We start from the raw sequence: 27,255 nt of genomic DNA on the forward strand, positions 1-27,255 counted from the left end.
CAGTTACAAAATAAGTTATGGGATGTAGTGCACAAAATGGTAACTGTATATTTGAAATTTGCTAAGTCTTAAAAAGTTCTTATAAGAAAAATTGTAACTATGTATGACAAAGGATGTTTACTAGAGGTATTGTGGTGATCATTTCACAATATATATTGAATCAAGTTTTATACTTGAAACTAATATAATGTTATACGTCAATCAATTAAAAAAAAAAAAAAAGAGGCCAGCACTTACCAAGTCCTTTTCCACCTATTCTGACCCCCTAGCCACACCTTAACTCTCTCATCAATTCTTGTCTCATCCAAACCCAAGTAGGAAAACTTCAGTCTGTAAGTTCCTTGAGGTTGGTCTTGTCACTGGAATTTACTACTCCAAAATACAATTTAAATGAATAGCTGAATGCCTAATGGTTAAGTGCCTTTCTCACATAAGTGCCCCATTCAGATTTGTGGACAGAAAAAAAAAGGTAATAACCTCTTCACTTTTTTCTTGTGGAACCACAATTATAAACGGAGGGAGTAAAGAGGATTAATCTCAGAGCAGGGGGTCTGCAAACAGAGGCCTAAATGTTGTGTTGTCTGGACAGGCCCTAGACAGCAGAAGGGCACTAGGGGCCTAGAAAAAGTCATCTGAAGGAGACGTCAGAAGTAGAGGAGTGTGTTTAATACTCCGTCCATCTGCCTAGCATTTAAGGTCGGCTGAAGGGCTGGTAAGAACACAGATCCACTCAGTGCCCAGTTATGTTTCCTATCCAGTGTCTGCTCGTGGAGCTGTGCTGTTTGGAGCTGGCAGAAAGTCTACTTTCAGATGAGAATCAGTGATCCAAAGACTCGTTTCATTCTATAATTGCCAGTGACGTCTAGCTCTGAGGCGTGGGCGGTTTTCTCCGGAAACAAGGGGGCTCCTCCCACTCTGAGCGCCTTCCCAAGATCTAGTCCCGCCACCAGAGGGAGAGCAGGAGGGCGTGGACTGGTCAGAGCTGACCCAAAAGAGGAGGCCTGAGAACTCAGGGAGTGGCCATGACGGAACGCCAGAATATGCGCGTGCGCGGCATCAGCCTGGCCAATATGGATCGTGGGGTGGTGCCATGTGGCGTGGGCGAAGAGCTGGGATTGGCCATGCGTGAGGGTGTGTAAAGCAGGGAAAGGATGTGACCGGAGTGAGAGGCGGGCCTGGACACCGTGGGAAGGAGTGTCTGCGACGGCCCAGCCGGGAAGGGCGTGGCCTGGGCGTTGACCAGGGGCATAACCTGAAAAAGTAGGATTTAGCTCGTGAAGGGCTTGGCGTGGCCGCTCGTAAGGGGACTACAAAGTCGGTCCAGACTGCGGGAGGGCTGAGCTCAGGCAGAGAGCAGAGGAATTACCAGAGTGGAAAGCAGGGACGTAGGCATAAGAGAAGGACCTGGGGCTCAGAGAAATGAGCGTGACCCTGGGGACAAGCATGTGAAAAGACCTGTGGCGGGGGGGCGGCACGGAGTAGCGTAAGGGACGCAAATTACGTAACAGGAAGAAGGGCCGTGATATAGGCGGAGCGCAAGGGCGTACCTTGAACGTGGGGGCGCGACACGTTTGTGAGGGCGTGACAAAGACGGTCCCGCTCAAAGGAGGGGTGGGCCCAGACGTAGGACGGAGGCGGGGCCACGTTGGCGGGCAGGCGCCTGGCCGCGGCTGCAGACCCAGAGCGATGGCAGCGTAGGTGTAGCCAGGGCAGAGAACAGGTGCGGACCAAGGCTCTGGGTGGAGGGAGAGGTGGTTCAAGCCCTGAGGCAGTGAGCGACTCCAAGGCAGGACTTAAAGGGCTTTGTCGGAGACTTAGGCGGGGCGACGGGGACGTGACGTGTTACGCGCCATGACGTGTACGGCGTGAGGGGCGTGGCGAGTCGCGACGGGACGTGGCTAAGATGGCCGCGCGCATGAGTCTCTCCCCGGCGCTGAGTGGAGGGGGTCCACTCTCAGGGAAATATTCGGGTAAGGTCGGGCTGCGAATGGAGCATGGTGGGTAGGGGGTACATGCTAGGGAGGACAGGGACCCTTTCTCTCAGGACCACGCTCTGCGATGGGCCGTGGAGCTGCGACAAGCTGTCGGTTCCGCGAGGATGGCCGCAGGGCCGGCGGGGCTTTTCTGTAGAATGGAAAGGAGGAGGCGGGAATCGCTGTTTTCCTTCTCTCTGTTCCTCCACTGTGAGGGTCACCGTCTACATCCCGTTAGAGTCCTGTCCATTTAACGGTAGAACTGTTGTCTCAGAGACTTTCAGAAATGGGGGGTTGCAGTTCCACAAATCGAGGCGCAGTAAGTTGGGACTCTCTCACACCTGTATCGTTGCTCTTTTCCCCGACCATGCCAGACACTATGGATAGATTCACAACCACCCCCAGGGCAGGGGATCAGCAGGATAACTATGTCACGTGGGCATATCTGAGTCTTCTCTACTCCGTTGTCCCCTTTTTCTTTTGTGCCCTGCCCCCAAAATACGAACGTTAGTTGGTGTCTCTGATTCTTTGTGATATGAGTTGAAAGCTGCTGTTTGAGGCTGCTGGAGACTTGTTGTTAGTGTAATTTCTTCTCAAGCTTGGGAAATGTGCGATATTGAAGATGTGTACGTTTTAATTTGGATACAATTAATTCATTCTCAGCCACCGAAAGTCACTTTACATTCTGCTACCCCTTCGTCCTTTACTGTGAATCTGGTCATCTCTACTCTGCTATTTAAAAGCCTTGCTGGAGTACGAGCAGAGTCCGGGGTCTCTGGTGAGAGAAGCTACCCAACCCTACCGGTAACCTGCCCCTGCACGTCCTTGAGAACTGTCACTGTTCTCAGCCTGCCTTGGAGTCTACAATGAACTTAAAGTTCATTACACCCACCCTCCCTTCTGGGCCTTGGTAAAGAGCTGCATAGTTCTTGAATATTTTGGAAATGTAAACCTTTCAGGGTTCTTAAGACCTTCTTTACTCACAAGTTGTGACCTCGATGTCAGAACTGAAAATCACTTACAGGTGAAAAGTAACACAGGCAGCATTCCTGTGCCTGTACACACCTGCCCTGTTCAGCCAAGCAAAAGATTGCCACCACTCATAGTTGGAACGCAATAAAAATTGGATGAATTTTGACAGAATATGAGTGTTTGGGAAATCTGATGGAAAAAGGGAAATACATTTTATCTCGTTGGCTACACTGGGGCAGTTAGTTGCATCATACAAACCAGATTAAGAAATGTATTTTGAAACCTTCAGCAGCCCCAGACTGGAATTATGCTTTCAGAGAAGTGGGTAAGAGGAGGAAATCACTTTGTCAAGCAAGACATGGAAACACAACCTCTAATTCACATTTCAGGGAATTGCAACAGTGTGGCTTGCTTTATAAATTAGGAGGTGAGAAAATGAAGGATCAATTTGATGAGAATCAAGGAATGTTTTTTATCAGTCTGACCTTTAGTGGGTAATTATATTTTGCTGTCTTTTGCGTACATACAAATGGCTTAACGAGGTGTTTAATAAATACGTGATTTATAAATGATTTTAAAGGCTTTTAGAATCTTTTCTAATTTTTTTTAAAGATTGTGTTATTTTTAAGTAATCTCTACACCTGATGCAGGACTTGAATTCACAACCCTAAGATCAAGAGTTGCATGCTCTGCTGACTGAACCAGCCAGGCCGCCCAGAATCTTTTCTAATTTTTAAAACATTTTTAAGTCTCCAAAAGAACAGATCAGAAACGTGTAAGTAAAATCCAAAGACATACATGAATAATCAGTGATAGCAAAGGACATATTAGCACACAAAGCTTACCTTCCTTGGGACTCATCTGGCCAATGGTCCCATATTTATGGACAGACATAAGGACAGACACATTGTCCATGAAGTCCAGTAATACATCTTAGTAGTTAATTGTTACATGCTGTGTGTGGGGATTAATTATTATCTGTGGCATCACGAGGTGGGATTTTATGAGATCTGTAGGTAAGTTTAAATAACCACCTCTCCAGAAATAATTATTTTTAAATTAAGAACCGTGATTGGCTTAGTGCTGAGCATACATCGTACATACCTATTCTCTAAAGTGCCTTTATTTTTACATTTTGGTGTATAATTTTGTTCTTAAAGCTTTGAAGCCATGGCTGACTCATGATAACTGAATGTTTGGGTGAGCATTATATTATTATTTGCAATCCCGTTATTTTGAATATGTGTTTTTGAGAAAGAAGTATATTTGTTCTAAAACTGTATCTAGCGAACTATTTTTAACTCACTTTATAAAACAGTTGCAGTTTCTTTACATATTACCCATTTTTCTTCTGCTTGTAGTACAAAATACAACATGTTGCAAAAATACACTCTACATTTCTATATTCCAGGATTCACCTGGAGCCTAATTAATAATGACTAGTAGCGTATTTTCAATGCTGACGTTTACAATTTGTAGCGTAGGTGCAAATTCATAAACATTCTGATAAGTATCTTTCCTCCTGAAGCAGATACCTGGACATAAATAACCTCACGTATTGCTACAGGTATTGTAGCCCAGCATTAGCTAAGTTGAGTTTCTGTTTATTTGAATTTTCCTGGAACCCTCCTCACCCCTGACCTTCCATGCTCTGTTCCTTCCTTGATCGCCTTTGACTCTTCCTTCTGTCTCTTGGCTTCCTCACTGCACTTTGTCAGTCTCCCTCTATACACCTGTTACTCCTGGGGGAGGGAAGGGAATTTTCTTCTCTCTCTGACCTCAGGACCTCTCCTGAGCACCAGAGCTGCACTGACTCTCTCCTAGACTTTTCCTCCCGCTGTCCCCTTGGACCTCAACTCCGTAAGATTCACGGGAAGAGTGACCTCTTTCCCTTCCCACCTGCTCCTTGAGCCGGCTTATTTCTCTCTTCAGGAACTCATCCTCCTTCTACCGTCAGCGTCATCCCTCCATAAAATCATGGGGCCTTCTTCAACTTCTTCCCTCTTCTGTCTTCCAGTTGAGTGCCGGATCCTAGGTTTTTCTTACCCAAATGGCAGTCTCTTGCATACAGAGTACCTTGGTTCATCGCTACTGTCACTGTCCCGTCAGTGCTTCATATTCTGTCACTTGGATTCCTGGAATTTCATTTCAAACTCAAGTGCCCAAATCTGAGCTGCTCCTGTCCCACCCGAAACCTGTTCTGCACACTGTGGTGCTCATCTCGGTTCCTGGCAACTCCGTCCTTCTAGCTGATTAGGCGGAGAATCTTTCAGTCATCCTTGAGTCCTTTCTTTCACATCTTACGGGCTGTCTCTCCAGGATACAGCCAACACCCAACTGCTTCTCACCACCTCCACTACGACATCCTTCGTTCCAGCCCCTGGATTATTCTGAGTGATCTCCCTACTTCTTTCCTGCCTCCCATCCCAGTTGATTTCCAGTAGGCACCCTGAATGATCTTTTGAAGGTACAGATCAGGTTGTGTCCTTTCTCTGCTCCCAAAACTCCATTGTGTCCCCCATTTCACTTAGAGCGGGGGTTTCCACTCAGGGGTGATTCCCCTTCTCCAAGGAACATCAGCAGTGTCAGGACACATTTTTGGTGGTCGTAATGGAGGGAGTGTGTCATCGGCATCTAATGGGTAGGGGCCAGGGATGCTGCTAACCATCGTACAATGTATGGGACAGCCCCAAAACAGAGTTATCTGGTCAAATGTCAACAATGTCAAGGGTGAGAAATGCTGAATTAGAGACAGAACCTTTACAGTGGCCTAGAAATCTACTTGATCTGGCATTCATGATCTCTCCACCTTGTCTCCTACTACCGTCCTGCTAGTCCACTCTGCTCCTGCCGTGTTGGGCTCCTTACTATCCCTTGTATGTGCCAGCCATGCTCCCGCCTCAGGATCTCTGCATAGGCAATTCCGTCTTCCTGGAATACCCTTCCCCCGATAGCCCCAGAACTAATTCCTTCATTTCCTTCAACTTTTTGCTCAGACGTCACCTTCTCAGTAAGGCCTCCTTCAAGCGATTTATTTCAAAAACAACACTCCTTTCCCAGTGGCACTCCAGAGTCACCTCATCCTGCTCTACTTTTCACTGAATTTATTTTAATTGTCCGTGCAACTGACTTATGTGTTACGTTGCTGTTTATTATCTGTCTCCTCGACTAGAATGTAATTTCCACCAGGATAGGGACTTTGTTTTATTTCCTCGGTGATCCGAGACCAGTGTCTGGCATTTGGTAGCTGCTTGATTGACGTCCTGATGAACGAAAGGATGAAAGAGTGATGGATTGAATGAAGGATGGTTGGAGGAATCTCCTTGTCACGGACCTTCCCGCGTCCGTTCTGCCCACTCCCATCCATCCTGCGCTGTGCGCATGGAGTCCTCAGAAACCATCCTGTATATGTGGAATAATACCTGAGGGTCTTCCAACCTCCTGGAAATTCATATTCTTCAAGTTAATCTCCAGTCCTATCCAGTTTCACCTTCAGCTGCGTCACCTGGGCATCTGTTGGCCAGATTGACACATAGAGTTAATCATCCCAAGTAGAGAGGCCTGGAAGAGATTCTCCCTCACAGCAGTCACAGGGAACCAACCCTACCAACAACTTGATCTCAGATTTGTAGCCTCTAGAACTGTGAAAAATGATTTCTGTTGTTTAAGCCGCCCAGGCTGTGGTTCTTTGTTACAAACTAATGCACTGGCCCTAAGGCCCCATATAGAGAGTTAGACCTGGAGATGAGGCACCTATATGGAATTCATAAACTTACTATCGCTCCCCTTTAACATGATGGCTCTGTGTTACGGACTGAATGTTTCTGCCCCCCCTACCCATTCCATATGTTGAAGCCCTAACACCCAATGGAGTGATATTAGGAGATGGAGCCTTTGTGAAGTGATTAGGGTTGGATTAGGCTATGTGGGTTGGTCCTCCATGATAGGATTAGAGTTCTTATCAGAAAAGAGAGTCCAGAGCTTGTTCTCTGTTCTGCTGTAAGGACATGGAAGATAGCTGTCTACAAGCTAGAAGCAGGTTCTCACCAGGAACTGATGAGCCAGAACCATGATCTTGGATTTCCAGTGCCTAGAACTATGGGAAATAAGTGTCTGTTGTGTAAACAACTCAGTCTCTGGTATTTTGGTATAGCAGTCCAAGCTGAGACATTATGCATTTTCAATTCCTGACTTCAGTGTGTTCATTGGCAAAGTGATGCATGTAACACAATGCGTGGCACCAGGTTGCAAGACTAGCTATTTTTCACACTTCACTTTACAATACTTGTCCTGGCACATGGCTTGTTTATGGTCATAAAGGGTTCTGCCTGGAGTCCTCATTTGTTCCTTTCAGGGAAGTAACAGGAAGGAACTCTGCCTCCTGCTTTCAGTGGACACAGCTCAGGTGTGATTGTTTTCCTCTCCTTTCCTTTGGGTGTAGCCTTCTTTCCTCTAGCCCTGAGTGGCAGGTGAGTTTCAGGAAGAGGAGTGGATTAACTCTTGACTCATTCCCCCTCCACCCCTCCGCACCCCCGCCCCACCATGTGTGCTCAGAGTCCTAATGTTGCCCTACTCAGAGCTTCCGCTCGATGGTCACCCTCGGTTGTTTACAGCTTCGCCTTCTCTGTCCTCCTCCCTCTAGGTTATTAGGTTCCTGCACGTTATTTCGGGCCTGATCAACATTTCAAGCTAAACATGGTGGTGATGAGTATCCTCAGGGCCATTCTGCAAGCCTCTCCATGCAGGTCACCGTGGAGAAGATTCCAGATCCCCAGCTCCGTGCCGGCGAGGCCCTGCAGCCTCTACACCTGCACGTACAAAACCCGGAACCGAGCCTGTGAGTACCCCGTTGCCTTCGAGAGAACGAAAGGCTGGTTTCGTAGCAATGACGTGTGTCCTGCTTATCCACGTGCTGTCAGTGGCATTCCAGAGTGGGATTCTGTGCCCTAAGAACCGTGAGAACAGCTACTTGTTTCTCTACTTGTCTTCTCAGATAAATGTGGAAAATTCTTTTCCCCCAGGTTCATTGAGATGTAGTTGCCACATAACATTGTGTAAGTCGAAGTTGTGCAGCGTGGTGATTTGATACACGTATATTGCAAAACCGTCATAAGGTTCAGAAAGTCCTTTCCTTGACCGATTCTAACATGTTCAAAGGATGTCGTGCCGAAATAGGACAAGGGAGATGTCCCAGTTTCCGGTACTCTGGAACCTGTTCTGTGCTGTTGTGGTTAGCAGTGGTCTTCTTACTAACGTGGATCCCCAGACGGCGAATTCTCCCCGTGAATCTTAACGTTCTGCAAGTTGCGTATTCACGTTTGCCAGCAGGTCAGTGGCTTCGCGCTCTGGAATATTCTTTCCCGAGTCACAAACTGCAGAGTTAATTCCAGCCGAGCAGCTTGCCAGCGGCAGATGGTCTCTCCTGCCACCTCCCGCATCCCGTTCTTCTCCTGAGACACCAGCTACCTGGCACATCCCTGTGGCGCAGGGATTGTCCACCGAGGCACTACTGACTGGGGTATGGGCCACTCTGTGATGTTGCACGTGAAGCGTGCACAGTAGGTGTTGAGTGACCTTCTAGATATCCCCTAAGGGACAAAGTGACCCTGGAAAGAACCACTGAGATAATAGGAGGAGGCTAATGTATGTGTTGGTGGAGAAATGAGTTTAATGAAGTATTTTTTTATATATTTCCCACTGTTCTCCATGAATTAACACAGAGTTTCAAATGTTGGCTTGCCTCACAATTTCAGGTGTCTTAACTTTTCCTCCACAGGCTTCCTCTCTTTGATCGTATATTGCACACAAGAAAAGGAATTCATTAGTAATGCTGATCTAGCTAAATGCATTGCCTTGAAACTGCTTCTTAGGTATATTTTTATTTTCAGTTTATTTTGTTTCCTCCAGCCTTGACTGTTCTCATTAGAATAAACTGGCTGGAATCATAAATTTCTGGTTGCTGGGTATGGCCTCCCACCAGTACACCCACATCCTACTCAAATGGGTTGTTCTCAACATGTACATTTTGTGGTCTGAAGATTAAATTGGAAAAAAATACATAGTCGTAATTTATCTAGTTAGTAAAGTTTTGTGTGAGTGTGGGGGTTTTCCTTGATTTTTGTTTCTGTTTACAGATAAAATTTAAAGGTATAAGATTTAATATGCTAATGTTTTTAAGATAGTTCATTTCTTTTAGTATTGACAAACCCCAAAAGTAGTGGCTTGGTGATGTGAGGTGTTCCCTTGATTAATTTCTCACATCACCTAAAGTGTTCTTGTTTTTCAGTTACTAAGAGAAACAGGCGACAGTCATGATTTGGTTTTGCTTTTGGCATATTGCTCTGCCCCTCCTGTTTTCACTGGGGAGAATATTGTAGTTCCTGCTGCTCTGAGCCACTGGCAGCTTAATACGAAGGCAGAAGGCCCCGTTGTGTACTTGTGTGACCAAGAATGACCCAAGATCGTTGAGGGCTAGAAAAGATAACCTGCAAAGCCCGTAGCTAGTGGCCGCCGTACAGTGAGGACTGTGTGTGGGCAAGTACTCCTACTCCTAGTACTACGATTATCGTCATCACCGTCCTTATCGTCATAGGCTCAGTGCCCCCATCAGATGTTTTTGTGACCATTTTTAAGATTGGGTTAAGTGGGCGGTGCCTGGGTGGCTCAGTCGGTTGAGCGTCCGACTTCGGCTCAGGTCATGATCTCACAGTCTGTGAGTTTGAGCCCCGCATCGGGCTCTGTGCTGATGGCTCAGAGCCTGGAGCCTGCTTCCGCTTCTGTGTCTCCCTCTCTCTTTGCCCCTTCCCTGCTCATGCTCTGTCTCTCTCTGTCTCAAAAATAAAATTAAAACATTAAGAAAAAAAAAATTAAAAAAAAAAAAGATTGGGTTAAGCGGAATGAGGAATAAATGAAGTAGGAGGATATGGCAAATTCAGGAAGCAGCATTTCACTAGGGCCTTGGGCTCTGGGATTCACCTTCAGTCCCTGCTTCTCACCTCCCAGGGAATCATTGACCGTCGACTCAGATCACTGTTCGCTGTTATCTCAAGTAGCAGACAGTAAATGTTGACAGTCCTAACTTTTGCCACTGGTATTCTGATAAAGATAAAAGTCTGCTCTGTTTCCCAAGATGTAAATAAAGTCAGTTTCGCTCAGGGTATCATGTAGTGAAATTTAGCCTAATTGTCACATAAAAAAATAGTAGGCATGAGATCTTAGACCATAGGAAAATAAATCTAATAATGTTAATTTTAAATTTAATGAAATATAAAGACTGTCCTCTAGCATGGAAATGGTACAGATTTTTTTATTATTCCAATGATTCTTAATTTCCCTACTTTTAGAAGGAAAACATTTTTTTAGGACAGGATGGAATAGAATGGCACTGTATAAAATCTAGCCACTGTACCCATTTGTGTATTTTTCTGTAAATATAAATTTATTGTAACTTTATGGCCAGTGCTAGCACTTACCATATTGAAAATTTCCATCATCAGAGAAAGTTATGTTTGATAGGACTGGTCTATATTATAACTGAACTGTGTTGGTAAATTGTTATTATTTCTCCTGTTAACTCTGATGAACACAAAGCCTGGACAACAATAGTATTAAAAAGCCTTTTTTGCAATGTCTTCACCAAGAATTCTATTCATCCCTAGATAATACAAGCTGGGATACCTAGACTATGTTGTCTTCCATTAACTTTTGAATAATCTTGAGTAACAATGAACTGGTGAGGTGCCCCTTGAAATTATTTCAGTGGCCTCAGAGGTATCGGCAGCTGTAAGAAGCTAACAAATAGCCTTGAACTGACCCCCAGGAACTGTGGGCTTTAGTCTCCTGTGGTGATAATTGCATGTGTCTGCTGTGGTTACCTGGACTCAGCATCAAAGTGCCTTTTACAGCCCTTGTGCTTGAGTAGACAGTTTGTGATTCTGTGATCATCCATAACAATATCATATGGGAGGGGGCTGTCCCTGTGTATCCTGTCACTGTGTTATGCCCTCGGCCTACTAGGATGCTCTTCAGTCACATGAGAAAATCGCACAGCTCAAGAAAAAGGCCGGTAACAGGGCAAGCACATGAGAAAAAAACCAACGAGGGTGTAGAATAATGACGTCCAGTAGATAAATAACAAGAGCCACAAACATGAGCCATGTAATTCCAAGGAATTCTATGCTTTATAATAACCACATTTAAAGGAGAACAAATAGCATGTCAGTTACATCTTAGTAAAACTGAAAGAAAAATAAATTTGTTCATTTGTGAAATTCTATACAGGAAATAGATGAAATCTAGTATACAGATGAAATGGATTTTACTAAAATATTTAACCCACTATATCCAAAATATTATCATTCTAACCTGTAATCGATATAAAAATCATTGAGATAGTTTGCATTCTCTATTTTGTACTAAATCATCAAAGCTGAGTGGGTGTTTTACATTTATAGTGTATCTCCCTTTGAATGACCAAGGGGAGTAGCATGGCAAGGTTCTGGAATAGCATGGCAAGACCAGAGTTTGGGAAGAATGAAGAGAAAGGAAATTAGGTGGCTGAGGTATGTTCCTAATACGAAAACCTTGGCACTGGACACAGAAATTAGGACTTGACATACAGTCTTTAACACAGGAATGACATGTTGAAGGTGGAAATTTAGGGAAACTAGTAGATGGCAAAACATGGTAGAGGGTGTTGAGACCAAGAGACATGTATGAAGTGCAGGGTGTAGAGGCCTGAACTCAGCCATGGGCAAGGCAAGGAAAAGATATACCTGAAAGATCCTTAAAGAAAAAAAAATGTGATCAGTAGAGTAATAGGGATAAAGGTAAAAGAAGACTGGAACCTTCCCAACAATACTCTTTATCTTCTGTGTTCAGTGAACAAGCAGTGATTAAATGCGACTTTAGTTCTTCTTGGAGTTTGTACAACACTGAAAGAGGCAGATAATTAAGCACATATGCATATAATGACCATTACGTGTGTGTAATAAGTGCTTTGAAGGGAAAGACAAGAATGCTATGATTTAAAAAAAGGGGGGGGTCATATAATAGGATAGTCAGGTGAGGCGGTGACGGTTTCTTTGGAGAGGTGACAAGCCAATAACAGGAGCTAGCCCTGAACTGAATGAGGGGAAAGTGTTTTCTGAGGAGAGGGAGGAGCAGGAACTGAGGGGCCAAGGCAGGAACGTGCTTCCTGTGCTTCAGGAGGTGAAAGAGGGACACTCCTGAGGCTGGACACATAGGGTGGTACAGGCACAAAAGAAATCAAAGCCGGGACTAGTCCTATTAATAAGAACTAAAACAGAGCACATTTTCTCCATGGAATCTAAAGGGACTTCGTTGCTCATCAGCGATATATTTGTGACACCTTCATGATGGCAATACAGTTGTCACCCAAAGAAATGACCAAAGCGGGCAGCATTTATACTATTTAGACAAAGAAACAATAAGTCTGTGGAGAATTGGCAGGACCAAGAAAATGTTTTATTCAGGAACTTCAATTAGGAATTCTACAGAGAATTTGGGCTGAAGTAGTAAATCAGTAAAAGTAACCAGGGTTGCTTATACAGCCTTCATGACTGAGTTTCTGTCTCTGGTGATACGGGTGTCTCTTTATCTCCTGGTGCAGGAAGCATACCTTTCCAATGGGAGATTTATTTCCAGTTTTCTGGAGGCAGTGGGGGTTCCAAGTGTTCTTGCCCTGGCTATTTCTTAAGTAACTTTAATTTGAAATAATATGCTAAAGTGGCACATTTTGGGTGACCTGCCCTTGGCCCCCACAGAAAGAAGTAATGTGAATTTACCTTTCACAACTATTTATCTTGCAAAACAAACCCTCGGGAAAAGCTTGCTTCACTAAAGCAACAGTAACCAAGGGCCCCTATTGGGGGGATGGTCTGGATTCCCAAAGGAGGAGGTTGTGGGGGACAGAACCTTCCAGAAGCTGATCTTGTGAACCGAAGGGCATCAATTGATAGGAACATCAAGGTCATAAAAGAGCAATGAAGGAATAGGCCTGGGATTTGGGGGCTGGCTTTTGCATGGGTGAGAATAGATTCTGGTCATTTCCTGAATGGAGTGGGGGACGAGTCAGGGTGAAAGGAGGGATCGTCTTGGGGATCTGCTTGTTAGTCCCCTTCTTGCCTGGTCTTTACAGGAGACCCTCACGAATTGGTTTTGAAGAGTGAATTCTCAACTCCTGGGCCACAGTCTGAGTATCTCAGAGGGGAAGGTGCTGCAAAGTCTCTTGGTGCCAGGCATCCTATAACTGAATCAGGGCTGTTTAGTGGTGTTACCAGGTGGGGGAGGGATAGTAAAGTTTCCCCCAAACTGAGAAGGCACTTTGAGACCAGAAAATGAAGCAGGCCATTCTGTACAGTTTACAGAGTTCTGTTCAGAGTAACTTACTGCAGGGTATCAGGCGGATGACAGTCCAGACAAGGCGCAGCTATTCTCTGCAAAGTCTGGACCTTGGTCCACAGATTTTATAGAGTGAGGGAACTCTTGGGGGCCACTGTAGTGGTCAGAGGTCAGAGGGTTCACATGCATTTCAAAGCGTTTGCATGCACCTAATTGGCAGCTGACATTTAACAGACCTGGTGGCACCATCTGTGAGTCAGGAGGAGAGGAGAGACTATGTTATCTCTATCAGTCTGGCATGTCTAAAGTATGAACATTAATCTCTAAGGGGCCCATAACACGTATCCCCAGGAGTGGTCAGTGAGCAAGATGGAGGGCCAAATATGGAGTCAGTATTGTCAGCACTCCTAAAAGTTGCTTTCTAATTCGCATTCTAATTAGATTATTATATGAGATATTTTACCAGGCAAATGCATTTTTTATTTTAGGTTTTTGAAACAAAATTCTTGTTCCTAATGGAACAATTTCTTTTATACTCAGAAAGTAAGTGAGAACATTGGGTTTGGATCTCTCCAGAGATAAGATGGTGCTGTTTTATAGGAAGAAATAGTAAAAACAAGAATACCCTGAGTTTGCAGAGACCACAGTTTCTCAACTTGATTGACATTGGGGGTCATATAATTCTGTGCATTGTAGGCTGTTTCGCTGCATACCTGGCCTTTATCCACTAGATGTCAGTAGCACTCTTCCAATTGTGACAACCGAAAATGTCTCCAGACATTGCCAAGTGTCTTCTAGAGACAGCATCATTCCGTCTGTTGACAACCACTGGTCTACTCTCAGGAGAGCTCTCTATATCTTTTTTGTGCCCCCTACCACCACCAAAAAAACCTCAAAACCCCAGAAGGCTAGGATTTTGAATTTATAGATTTTAACAGCTATCCACGCAAAACAAATGTCTTCTTTGTAAAGGTAAACTAGGAGCAAGTTTCTGGTTTGTGTGTGTGTGTGTGTGTGTGTGTGTGTGTGTGTGTGTGTTTTAATGAAGAAAGATATGTCTGTGAGCCTGCTATACACACAGTGGGTTGACTGAGTAGCAGCTACCTGACCACTTTCTGAGATCCTTAGGCTCGTCCTTAGTGGTGGGGTGAGGCTCAGAGGTTCCTTGGTAATGATTTATCTTGATTCATATTTCTTCTGATTTTCCTATTAGTCTTGGTTCTACCCATCCATAGTGCTTCTAAAGGGCAGAGAACTGGAACACCCCAAATTAGGCTTAGTTCTATCCATCATGCATGGATGTCTCAGCAGCTCTGTGTGACAGGAAGTCCACTGAGATTTATCAGAGACTTTACCAGAAAGACCTGGTACTTGACTCTTTGTAGAAAAATAATCGTCAGCGACGCGTTGTGTCTGTGTGGGACAAATTGTGCATGGACACCTTTATGTAGAATGGGGTCAGGAGACTGGCAAGGGGAGCTCTCCTTACCAGTTGCAGACCCAACTGGAAGAGGTAAAGCTTGTACATGGATACTACTTTAACTACTATTTTGCTATCCCAGCCTGAGGAAGGACGATTTCTCTTCTGCCCTAGCAACAGCCCAGCCATTGAGAAACACTCACAACTCAGCCAATGAGAAGCCACTATACTTCTAGCTCCCATTCTACTCCAGTGGACTTGTTGTTTATAACAACCTTCCCAACTTACTTTCCACTATAAAAGAGGATCCCCCTCCTTTGTTGCTGGACTTGTTTATGGTTTTAGTCATAGCTTGACCCAGATTGTAATTCTCTGCTCTTCTCAAAAAAAAAACAAAACAAAACAAAACAAAAAAAAACCACCATTTTTTTCGCTGGTAAAATGACCAGCAGTGTTATTCCTAAAGTTAGCATATCTCAAAGTAAGAAGAAATTACTCCTTTTCCACCCCAGTTTCATCAATGCCTTCTGTAGTCATCAGACTCATCAGTACCAAAACCCTAGATTCTTGCCCCCATCTCCGTTGGAAGCCTGTGATACTGCATTGTGTAAATAAATCATCCAGGGATCTTCAAAACTGCAAGCTAAGTTACAGGTGCATGCCACACAAGTCTTTATTTCTACCAGCCAAGTGGTTAAAAACTTACAATGCTTGGTTCAACATTTGCTTTGCAAAAATTCTTCTTCTTCTTCCCGCATTTCCTTTGTTGGAAATAACTCATTATTGAAAATTTCATTGATTTATACTTGTAGGTATATCTGGTTTGGCAAGTGGGGCTCAGAAAATTATCACTAAAGAAAAGAAACTCATTTGAGGATACCTTCCTTCCACACGGTGCTAATCTGCACTCGTCTTACTGTTACCACAAGAGCGGGTAGCGCTTGGTTTGGGTGAAATCAGAGGGTAGACTGAGCCGCTTGTGTCTGACAAAGCAGCAGACGTCTGTGCCCGTGCAAGGTGCTCTCTGAGCTCCCTTTGTCCTCTGCCTTAATCAGTCCGTTTAGCCCCCAGGTGGCTAATTCCTAAGATGTAGACTCCATGGGCCTTGACACACTCCCCACAACTAGAATTGCCTCGTGTGTGATTCCACATAGCAGACGTCTTGATGATAGCCCCGCTGTGCTTTTTCTCCCAGTGCACCCGCTCTGGGAGAGCGTGGACCTGGTCCCGGCGGGCAAGCGCCAGTCGCCCATCAACATCCGGTGGAGGGACAGTGTCTACGATCCTGGCTTAAAACCACTCACCATCTCTTACGACCCGACCACCTGCCTCCACGTCTGGAATAACGGGTACTCCTTCCTCGTGGAATTTGAAGATTCTACAGATAAATCAGGTGAGGGTCAGACTGGTGGTCTTGTGTGGAGTTAAAGGGACAGTTTGATGTGAGCACAGGCCACACCACACTGCCTCCTTGGGACCATGGACCTCTATGAGCGGTGGACTGGGACTCCTTGCACTTTTTTTTTTTTTTTAATGTGGTAAAAAATATGTAACGTGAGATTTGTCGTCTTAACCGTTTTTAAGTGTACAGCTCACTAGTGTTAAGTGTACTCATAGTGTTGTGTCGCCAGTGCTACCATTCATTTCTGTAACTTTTCATTTCGCAAAACTGAAACTACACCACTTAAACAGTAGCTCCCCATTTTCCCCTTCCTTCAGCTCCTGGCTAGGACCATTTTACTTTGTCTCTATGCATTTGACTACTGGTACCTCATATAAGTGGAATCATGCAGTATTTGTCTTTTTTATGACTGGCTGATTTCAATTACCATAGTGTTGTCAAGGTTCACTCATATTGCAGCATGTGTCAGAATTTCCTTCTTTTTAAGACTGAATAGTATTCCATCATTCGTATAGACCACACTTTGTTTATCCATTCACCTGTCTGTGGACACTTGACTTGCAGCCACCTTTTGCCTGTTGTGAATAGTGCTGCCATGAACATGGGTGTGCAGATACCTTTTGAGATGTCCTTTTCAGTTCTTTTGGGTATAAACCCAAAAGTGGAATTGCTCGATCATCATTAGAGGTTTTTGAGTGTATGAACAGTGTCTATTTTCATTCTTATGCATGTTTCCTTCTACTGGTATGATAGGTAGATAGATAGATTTTATATTTGAAATTTTATTTAAAATGATATATTTGGGGGGCACCTGGGTGGGTCACTCAGTTAAGCGTCTGACTTTGGCTCAGGTCATGATCTCACAGTTCATGGGTTCAAGCCCCATGTTGGGTTCTGTGCTGACAGCTCAGAGCCTATGGCCTGCTTCAGAATCTGTGACTCCCTCTCTGCCTTTACCATGCTCACACTCTGACTCTCTCTCTCTCTCTCTCAAAAATAAACATAAAAAAATTAAAATTATATATTTGAATTTGTTTTTATTTGAAATTACATATATTGTACATTTTTTTATTTGAAATTTGCAATTTGTGTGTGTTGAATATATGCCAACCTACCTCCGCTTGCTGACTTTACAGATAGCTTCTGTATTAATAGTATTTAGCCAGGTTTCAAATAAGATTGCAGTGCAGAGCAAAAGGATAGGCAGGGAAAAGACATTTTATATTTTTAGTCTCCTAATAACATGTGTATTTTGTCACCCACTGATTTATTTATTTGTGCCTTATTTACTGAGTGCCAATTGTGTGCCAGCCATGGCACCAAGTGCTGGGAATACTAACTAGATTCTTGACCTGGCAGCGTTCAAAGTCTAGTGAGAAAAGCACACATGAAACTAGAATTATAAAGCAAGTGTGATTTGAGAAAGGGTTTTTTAAAAGTGCTGTGGGACCACAGAAGAGGGTGTGATGGAGACTGCTCAGAGGAGGCTACGATGCTTTCACCAAGGAGGGGTGTCAGTGCAAAATGAACAAACCTTTTAGAATTTCTTTAAAAAAAAAAAAAAAAGGAAGAATTTTATTCGAGTCCAAGTGAGGAAAGCTGCCTGGGATACACAGTCTTCACAAAGAAGGGAGCGCTTCCAGTAAGGGATCATTTGGTGTAGACTTCTGTACATTTTATATTCATAAAAAGTTATAAATTTTTTTAAAAAGATTATTAGACAAAGAACTTTTCAGGAAGTTTCAGGCCTTATCTTAACTTCTAGTATACGCAGGGCTATATGACGTTAATCTCCTGGGACCCAGGGAGGTTTCTTACTTTTTCTTATCTTTTGTGTTCAGAATGTACCTCTTTGGTTATTTTCTTTAACAAAAGACGTTGTACAGTGTGTACTCGGGGCAGAAATAGAGCCCAGGCTTTGAGGTTTTGCTGAGTCATTTTGACCTTGGTAAATGTTACAGTATAGCTTTCCTGGGAGCCCAGGAGCAGGGCCCACAAATACTAAAAGTTGAAAATTTCCTTTATTGGGGGACATTTATCTTGGGTATTGAAGGATGAATTGGAGTTTGTCAAGAGTATTAGAAGGGCATTGGAGACTGAGGGAAAATCATGTGCAAAAGCAGATGTTCAGAAAATGGCCAAAAACAAAGTGGCCGGAATGCCGAATGTGCGTTTTGAGGGGAGGCAGGAAGAATGATGATCATTGAAGCTTAGGAGGGTAGATGGAAGACAGGTTCATCAGATACGAGTTATTTTTTTATTATTTTATTTTTAAAGCTTATTTATTTTGAGAGAGAGAGAGAGCAGGGGAGGGACAGAGAAAGAGGGGGAGAGAGCATGCCAAGCAGGCCCCACGCCGTCAGCATGGAGCCCAATGCAGGGCTCAAACCCACAAGCCATGAGATGATGATCTGAGCCAAAATCATGAGTCTGACGCTTAACCAACTGAGCCACCCAGGCGCCCCCAGATACTGGTTATTTTTACACAACAGAATGGCACAGCATGGTTTCATTTAATTAATTAGTCAATTGCTTTATTTTTTGAGACTAACCCAGTTAGTAGCGCAGGTCCACAAAGTCAGATTAATCCAAGTATGAGATGGTGGGAACTTAAATGAAGGCTGTAGCAGTTGAAGTAGAGAGAAAGAGCAAGTTTTGAAAAAGCACTTCTAAAAATTGTCACAAGGAGACTATGAAGGCACACGCACGAGTTGGGTCTTTATGCAGTGCCAGCTGTGCTCAGTCCTAAGGCAAGGTGAACGTAATGAGAAAGCGGGTTCGGGATTCCAGACCCAGTGACATTGGAGCTGTGATTAACTTGGCCTCTTCCCCGCACACGGCACAGGACCTAAGAGGAGGCACACGATGATCGAGATAACACAGGCTGTAGGAAGAGGCCACCGCCAAGTCCGTGTGCGGGCGCGCAGCTGAGAGGAGGCCCCGGGCCAGGTCCGCGCTCGGCCCTCCCGCTCCTTCTGTTCAAGCGGTGGAGGCTCTCCGTTCTCTTTGGCCGGAGCCTTCGGAGGCAGCTGCCTTTTCAGGCGCTCAGAACGCAGAGGGTCACGTCTGTGGGGCCCGACCGCTGCAAAAGCCCTCCCCCTTTTAAAGGGATTTGGTCAGTCCTGGGCACCTGCACCCCTCCTCTGCTTCTGCTGCTGATCGGTTCTGGGGCGTCGTCAGCCGGTGCCGGTCTCGGGGAGAGCTCATCGTTGTTAGTACCCTCAGCCGCTTATATCATTGCCCGACGCAGGCCCCCTGCTGGACAGGAGTGATTCCATCTTGCTCTCTACAAAAGGCAATAGGACTTGGAGATGGACTCCTCTTCAAGTGAGGAAAAAGCAGAGTTAACCACATCGTTCAGTTGTCCCGCTTGGGAGGCTGGGGGATGGTGATGGCAGAAAGGTTATGAATGATGGATGAGGAATAATGTGTAGGGAAGTAGGGAGCACATAAGGAAATAAACAACTTTCCCCCTAATTTGATTTTAAACATTACATTAAAAATAGAAGGAAACACATTTTGAGTGGTTATCCATCAAAGAAAAAAATGTCTTCAACTCCTGTTTAATTTCCATGGGGAGGATCTGTTTCTCTCAAGATAAGCATCTTTGCTGCCTTTGATGCAAATGGATTGTGGATTTTCGGGTTTCCTGTGGATCAAGATGGGAATGAACAAATGTTGATCCCTCACTGAAAGATTATCCACTTTGCTGTATAAATTTTTTTTCTCCTCAAATAAACCCTTTTATTTCAAAGTAATGTTAATTGCTGATCCTGCGTAAATTTCTTCCTCCTCTTTATTTCTGTCTCATCTTGCATCAGATTGTCATATGCTTTTCCCAGTAGCTTTATTTTGGGTGAGGAAACATGTTTCAGTATTGTAGGTTAAATAAGACTGTTGATTTATTTTGGAGCAATCCTGTATGGTCAGGCATTAATCCTCCTTTTAATGGTGTTTCAGCTGCACTCGGTGCATCAGAATGCAGTCACATTTCAAAGCTTTGAGGATGCAGCAACTGGAGGAAGGTGATTTCACTACGATAGGAATATTTTTAAAGGTAAAAAAAATTCTTACCAACTTTAAATGATGTGTTGTATTCTAGAATGGAAAGATCAAATGTTACAGTATTGTTATTTAAGAATATTGGCATCAGTTCATCGGTAAGATAAGCAATGCTTAAAATAAAAGACTGTTACAAATATATTCCAGATGGTATGAAATTGTGCTGTCCAATAAGGTATCCATAAGCCCATGTGTGGCTATTGAACACTTGAAATGAGGCTAGTGTAATTGAGGAAATGGATTTTTTATTTTATTTTAATAAGTTTGATTTCAATATAAGAACTGATACTCAATTCAGTTATTGGAAAACTTTTAAGAATGGAGCGACGTGGGTATGTGTATCTACATTTTCAAGTAAAATCGGAATCAAGTATTTCTGATGAAAATTTTGCATCTAATTTGATATGTACTCTACGCGTAAAATACACAACAGATTTTTAAAGCTTAGTATGGAAAAAATGGAAACTCAATTGTTCATATTGATTACATGTTGAAATGACAGTCTTTTCAGTGTATTTGGCAAAAATATGTTATCAAAAGCAATTTCACCTTTAACTTTTTAAATGTGGCTCCTAGAAACTTTAAAATTACCTTTGTGGTTTGTATTACATTTCTACTTTTAGGCATTGGTGTAAAAGGATGAAGGTAAATAATACTAAATAAATACTGGTTAAAATGTGAAATGAGTTAATATATTCTAAATGGCATAAAAAGATAAAGGCGAACAGCTATGGGAAATGATCTGGAAAGGAACTAATATTTATGAGTGCTCTGTGACTGTATGTTAGCTAAGTGCATCGTTTATCTTCCCCAGAGGTCTCTGATGGCAACGCTGTCTTCTCCATTTTTCAGATGAAGTGAAGCTCGATGAAGTTAAGTGCTCTCCTGCCACGTCATGCAGTTATCCGCTGGAGAAGTCAACGGCAAAGCTGTGGACCACACTCTGTGCGGTGCCTGTCAGCTCCTGTAGCTTCAGCAGGTGCAGACCTTCCCTGGAGGCTGAGTATTTTCAGGGTACCGGGATTTGTTTGAATCAGGTGTGGTTAAATGACTGTCGTGAAAGAATTTTTTTAAAAGTTATGTATCTATTTTGAGAGAGAGAGAGAGAGAGCCGGGGAGGACCAGAAAGGTTGTGGGGGAGAGAGAATACCAAGCAGGTTCTGCACTGTCAGTGCAGGACCCGATGCTGGCCTCGATCTCACGAACCATGAAATCATGACCTGAGCCAAAATCAAGAATCAGACAGATGTTTACCCAGGTGCCCCCCTCCCTTTTTTTTAAGTTGATGTATTTATTTTGAGAGCTGGGGAGATTAAAAACTAATTTTATCCTACAGTCCTTGAAACAGGAAGGCAGGGCCACACAGGGAAGCACACAGGGATGGCCAGGAGGCAGAGGAAAGGAGGAGAAATCCTGGGCGATAGCCTATTGTGGTTTCTGGGGGAAGGAAGGCATAAGGTAGTATAAACAGAAAGATTGGCCTCTTCGAATAGTTTCAGTAGGCTCTATTGTATAGAGGCTGTCCCTAGTTGTCTGGTGCCTCGTCCTGGGGTGGTGAGGGCACAGGAATAGTGGCCAAGCATGTAAGAGCCCTATAAAGGAGGTGGTTGTTTCCTCATGAAAGGCACTGTCCCAGGGTGTTTGTTCTCTCTAGGAATTAGGTAACCCTGGGAGGGGCCGCCCCCTTAGCGTCAGCAAGTCCTCACATATCAAAGCATCAAATACAGAAACTGGAACACATAGTTATAACACTGAGGCTTGAGGACATGGGCATGAGCTGAAAGCTGGGCCTTACTACACTCTGCCTGGCTGGAGACCTTCAGCAACCAGCGTCCCTGTAGGCCAAGTATGAGTGAGGCTCCGGGGGCTGAGGCTAATGGAGCAGGGGCACCTTTCCCTGCAGACTGTGGTTTTGAGCCTATCCGTGTGTTCTTTGTATGCTTTCATTCACTGATATTTATAACATCCTAAATTGTCAGTTTCATTTCAATACCATAGATTCTTTTTCGGTAATCTCCAAGAGTCCTATTTAAATTCACATTCTAGGGGCGCCTGGGTGGCGCAGTTGGTTGAGCGTCCGACTTCAGCCAGGTGACGATCTCGCGGTCCAGGAGTTCGAGCCCCGCGTCGGGCTCTGGGCTGATGATGGCTCAGAGCCTGGAGCCTGTTTCCGATTCTGTGTCTCCCTCTCTCTCTGCCCCTCCCCCGTTCATGCTCTGTCTCTCTCTGTCCCAAAAATAAATAAACGTTGAAAAAAAAAATTTAAAAAAAAAAATAAATTCACATTCTATAACAATTCCAGAGTGAGATGTCAGTTTTTAAAAATATTTTCTCATTTATTGTTCTTCAGCTACACATCACAAAGAGCTGCAGAAATTGGTGGATACTTTGCCATCAATCAAGCATAAGGTAATTTCCCCCCCTAAATCACTTGAAATACATTTTATGTTTAATCTCCGAGTGGAGATGCTGACAAGGCGCCCCGGAAGACAATTCGCCACTGCCTTGGTTCTGCCGCCATGCCACTGAGCGCTCGGCACTCGGGAACACGGTGCCGTCCCCTCCTCTGCTCCGACACCTGCACACCTGCGTCTTCGAAGTCCCCGTGGGAACACTCAGACCAGCCCTCTTGGCTAGACCGCCCATCCCGCAGGCGGGGAGCAGGGAAGAGTGGGACGGACGCTTGGCTTGGCTAGCTGTGAAGAACAGTTACCCGTTTCCGTCCGGCCCGTCCGCATGGACGCCTCTGTCCAGACCCCAGGATTAACTGTTGCTTCTTGAGGATGCCAAAGGGGCTGTTCCCTGGAAGTCCTCCTCTTCCCTGTCTCCCCCCTTCTCCCCACCTCAGTCCCTCCCCACTGCCTCTTTCCCTCTCCCTCCCTCTCGCTCTCCCTCTTTTTCCTTGCCTGTCTCTTTCTTCCCTTTTGATGCAGGAGCCTGGCTCCCTCTACTTTGCGTTGTGTTTTAGAAAGGAGAATTCTGTTCGTTTCTCTTGAGAAAGACAAGCCTCCTTGTTCATGCACCAGCTACCACCTGACGCCTCCCGCCTCCTGAAGAGTTCAGAGGAGACTGGCACCTGCAGTAAACTCATGACAATGGAGGGGGAAAGTGCTTTTGGCTGTGTTCCCATGGAGGATGATCAGAAATACACAGTTAATTACAGGAGCAGTGCGCGGGTGTGATTCTGTCCAAAGGTGCCCAGAGATACTCTAGACCACTGCTGGTCCCCAGATTCCCCTTGAATCATCGCCTCATCATCCGATTTCTGAGTGGTTTTCATCACAAAATGATGACTCGGTGACCCCTTCTCTTTGCCAGGACACCCTTGTGGAATTTGGGTCATTTGACCCTTCCTGCCTGATGCCTGCCTGCCCAGATTACTGGACCTACTCGGGGTCCCTGACTACCCCGCCCCTCTCCGAGTCTGTCACCTGGATCATTAAGAAGCAGCCCGTAGAGGTTGATCACGATCAGGTATGTTCTTTCCACCTTTCTGTATGAGGACATGCTAGTCTGCCCCTTTAACACAAGGCTGGGCTCAAACTTTGGCATCGGTTTGGAACATCTTGTAATGCTTCTACATTTTTATTAAAATGCGCTAACATCTTATCTCAGTTTGGACATGAATTTGGAGATACTTCAAATTAACTGGAGAGAGGAGTTAAAACGTAGAAGAGCATAAGCTTTTTGCTTTCATTTTGGACAATATCCTGTCTTTTACCATATATACGTTGTGTAGAATCTCTGTAAAAATTAAGACTTTTAAATGAAAGGCAAATACCATATGATTTCACTCCTATGTGGAATTTACAAAACACAACAGATGAACATAGGGGAAATAAGATAAAAAGAGAGAGGGAACAAACCATAAGAGACTTCTAAAGACAGAGAACAAACTGAGGGTTGCTGGAGGGATGGTGGGTGGAGGGATGGGCCGAATGGGTGATGGGCATTAAGGAGGGCACTCGTTGGGATGAGTACTGGGTGTCATACGTAAGTGCTGAGTCAGTTGGTTCTACTCCTGAAACCAATACTACACTGTATGTTAACTAACTTGAATTTAAAGAAATAAATTTTAAAAACTAAATGAATGGAAAAATGAAGGCTGGAAATGACTGTGTTCAAAACCCTTTGATTTTCTTTTCTTTATTATTGTATTGGACACACCATGTTACATTAGTTTCAGGCATACAGCATGGTGATTTGACAACTCCATATGTTAGGCTGTGCTCACCACAAGTGTAGTCAACATCTGTCATCATACAACTCTATTACACTACCATTGACTGTTTTCCCTGTGTTTTGTTTTTTCTTTTACCTTTCAATCCCCATGGCTTAACTAATTTCCTTAATTACTAATTTTCCCCATGACATCACTAGAATCCTATACCTCCCTCTCCCTTTGACCCATTTTTCCCATTCCCCCCAATACTCCCCTCCCCTCTGGCAACCTTCATACATAGTTTGTTCTCTGTATTTATGCAAAAACCCTTAATTTTCTTAAGAGAAGCTTGCTGTGGAATTTCAAGGTAAAGATAGAACCCGACAATGTCAATACAGAAATTTTACTCAGTCAAAAATTTTGACTTGGTATTTGTTTTCGTTTAGAATCTAAGTTTAAGTGGTGGGTACTACATGAACACGCAAAATGTTTAATTTATAAGTGAATTAAACAGTAATAATAATTGCTTGTATTTGTTTGTTTTGGAATTTAATTAATTAAAAACTTTTTACAAGGACAAAAGCTTCCAAGTTCTTTTTTGTGAAGCCAAGATAACAGTGAAACCAAAACCCACCAAGATTGGATACCTCCCAAAAAGTAAATACTAGGCCTGTATCTCTCAAGAATATTTAGAAAAAAAGAAAGCTTAATTATTAGAAACAGAATCTACCAGTACATCAGAAGAAATATACACTTTGTCCACATAAGATTTTTTTCTGAAATGTCAGTATTAGGAATGATATATTATGATTAATAGACTTCATCCTGTCAGCAAAGCTAAAGGGAAGACTCATATTTCATTTTCATAAACTCCTCTAAAACTCATTTGACAAAATTCATCATGTATTTTTTGTAAAATTTTTTATTGAAATGAGAATTCCCTAAGTTGATAAAGTAGATTAATGTCGGCTCAGAAGTAAATAGTATGCCTAGTATGGAAAGAATATGTACTAACTCCGCTATAATTAGCATATGAAATTTTAAATTGGTTAAATTCTGGTAGCAGCCAATGTAGTTAGATCAAAAAAAGATAAAGGAAATGAGAAAAGCAATTAGCAGAGTACCATATTAATTTATAGACATCAATTCCTTGGATATATGTAAGTCACAGAAGATATAATGGAAGAAAGATCTGTACTTAAATGGAAACTCAAAAACTAAAATACCTTGGAATGAACTTAAAATGTTACCAAGAAAACTCAAGCATTCCTAAAGGACACAAAAAACTCTTTCAAATAAAATTCATACCATGTTATTGAATAGAAAGATACCATAAAGACACCCTTGATGTCAATTCTTAAGTTGCAGTTTTCCATGAATATTCTCCATGCATTAGATGTCCCAAGAAAGATATCAATATTTACATTGTGGGGTGCTGTCCTGTGTATTTTAAGATGTTTAGCAGTATCCCTGGCCTCTACCCACAGGATGCCAGTAGTTCCCCAAGGAGTGACAACCAAAACTGTCTCCATACATTCTGTGTGTCTGTTGCAAACTCACCCCTGGTTGAGCACCACTCGTATGTGCTAACCTCTAATAACAACTAATAAGTGAAATCCTTTATCGCTTAGTGTGTAAAAAAAGGCTTTTAATTTATCAGTGCATTGGTTTACCAGTAAAGGCATAGGAGTGATTCATTTATTACTGCCTGTAGCTCACCCAGAGAACTGGTTTGTTGGAGGATTCTTTAGCTACAAAACAGTCTTCGGGAACCTCCAGAAACTGAATTTCCCCCTCAGAGGCCCCGACCCCGCTGCACTGCGATCATGGGCAGCTACCTGGGCACACCCATGGCCACTCTGCCACGCCTGGCCCAGAAGCGAGGTTCCCCCTGGCCCAGGCCCACCCACTGCCACCCGGGCCCGGATGGGAGCCGTAGCCTCTCCTGGGTCCGCAGCCAGCCCACCCCCACCATGCCACCCTGCTGGGACCATGTCAGAGTCTGGAGGGTGATGGTCCCCAAGGCCTGGAGAGCTTTCACTGCAAGCCACCCCTCCAGAACTTCATGGGGTTGGATTTTTCCAGTGATCACAAGAGTTTGATGAAGTGGCTGTGAAGTGCCCAATACCCTGCACACACCTGGAGCCTGGTGACAATCGAACTCACTCCTGCAGAGCGCAGAGGGAAATGCTATAGGTGCCTGCCTATCCACGAGCCCCCGGGGCCCTATGCCAAGGAGGCCTCGCTGGGGGCCCCTAGCAGATGCAAGAAAGGAAAACAGAATCCTCGGACCTGTCTGCTTCAAACCTCCCAGGCCAAGAGAAAAAAGGCAGAGCCCGGGCCAGGCCATCCTCCTTCAGGCCTATATGGAGAGACAGAATGGTCCCTTCCTTTGTGCCCAGGCCTGGGCCCCTGAGGCCAGGCCTCTGCTCCTGGTGCAGCAGGGCCCCAGAGGACACCGACCCGGGCCTACCTGCCTCAAGGACACAGCGCCGTGGCCTGGGCTGCCGAGCAGATCAGTACTCCCCAGGGCCTGGGCCTCCCGCGGCCTGATGTCTCCCCCGTATCCTGAGTCAGAGCCCTGCCACCTCCACCTCCTGAGACTCAAACCCACAGTTGTTTCACTCTGCCCTACCCCACATGGGCCCCTGACACCCCCAGTCAGCCCTCTCCCCCGCAGCTGGCGGCTCCACCAAGCCCCCAGACCCACTCCTTTGACCCTGCAGAGCCCACACTGAAGAAGCTCTCCAGCTACCCAAACCTCTGCCTTCCTTGTGCCCACCCAGTCCTCCTACCTGTTCCCACACTCATCAGGAAGGCATGCTTCTCCCCTACTTCCCCACTTTGTGAAGTGAAAATGGCGTTCTTGTTTTAGATAAAAATAGACAGCTTTATGATCACA

General features: G+C 44.3%; 1 long non-coding RNA gene across 3 annotated transcripts; it reads left to right on the forward strand.

Moving 5' to 3' along the window:
* The first annotated feature begins 1,736 nt into the window (after positions 1–1,736).
* On the forward strand, positions 1,737–27,255 carry LOC101085781. 3 transcript variants are annotated; one of them, XR_006592821.1, is made up of 8 exons: positions 1,738–1,970; positions 7,588–7,782; positions 15,923–16,120; positions 20,090–20,186; positions 21,044–21,170; positions 22,542–22,600; positions 23,510–23,665; positions 26,068–27,255. It is a non-coding gene; the product is annotated as an uncharacterized LOC101085781 (long non-coding RNA). The 3 variants fall into 3 exon arrangements; XR_002739768.2 differs by having other exon boundaries at positions 26,439–27,255; XR_006592822.1 differs by lacking the exon at positions 26,068–27,255 and having other exon boundaries at positions 1,737–1,970; positions 23,510–24,885.

The sequence above is a fragment of the Felis catus genome, chromosome X (genome assembly GCF_018350175.1).
Source record: "Felis catus isolate Fca126 chromosome X, F.catus_Fca126_mat1.0, whole genome shotgun sequence".
NCBI classification, from domain to species: domain Eukaryota; kingdom Metazoa; phylum Chordata; class Mammalia; order Carnivora; family Felidae; genus Felis; species Felis catus.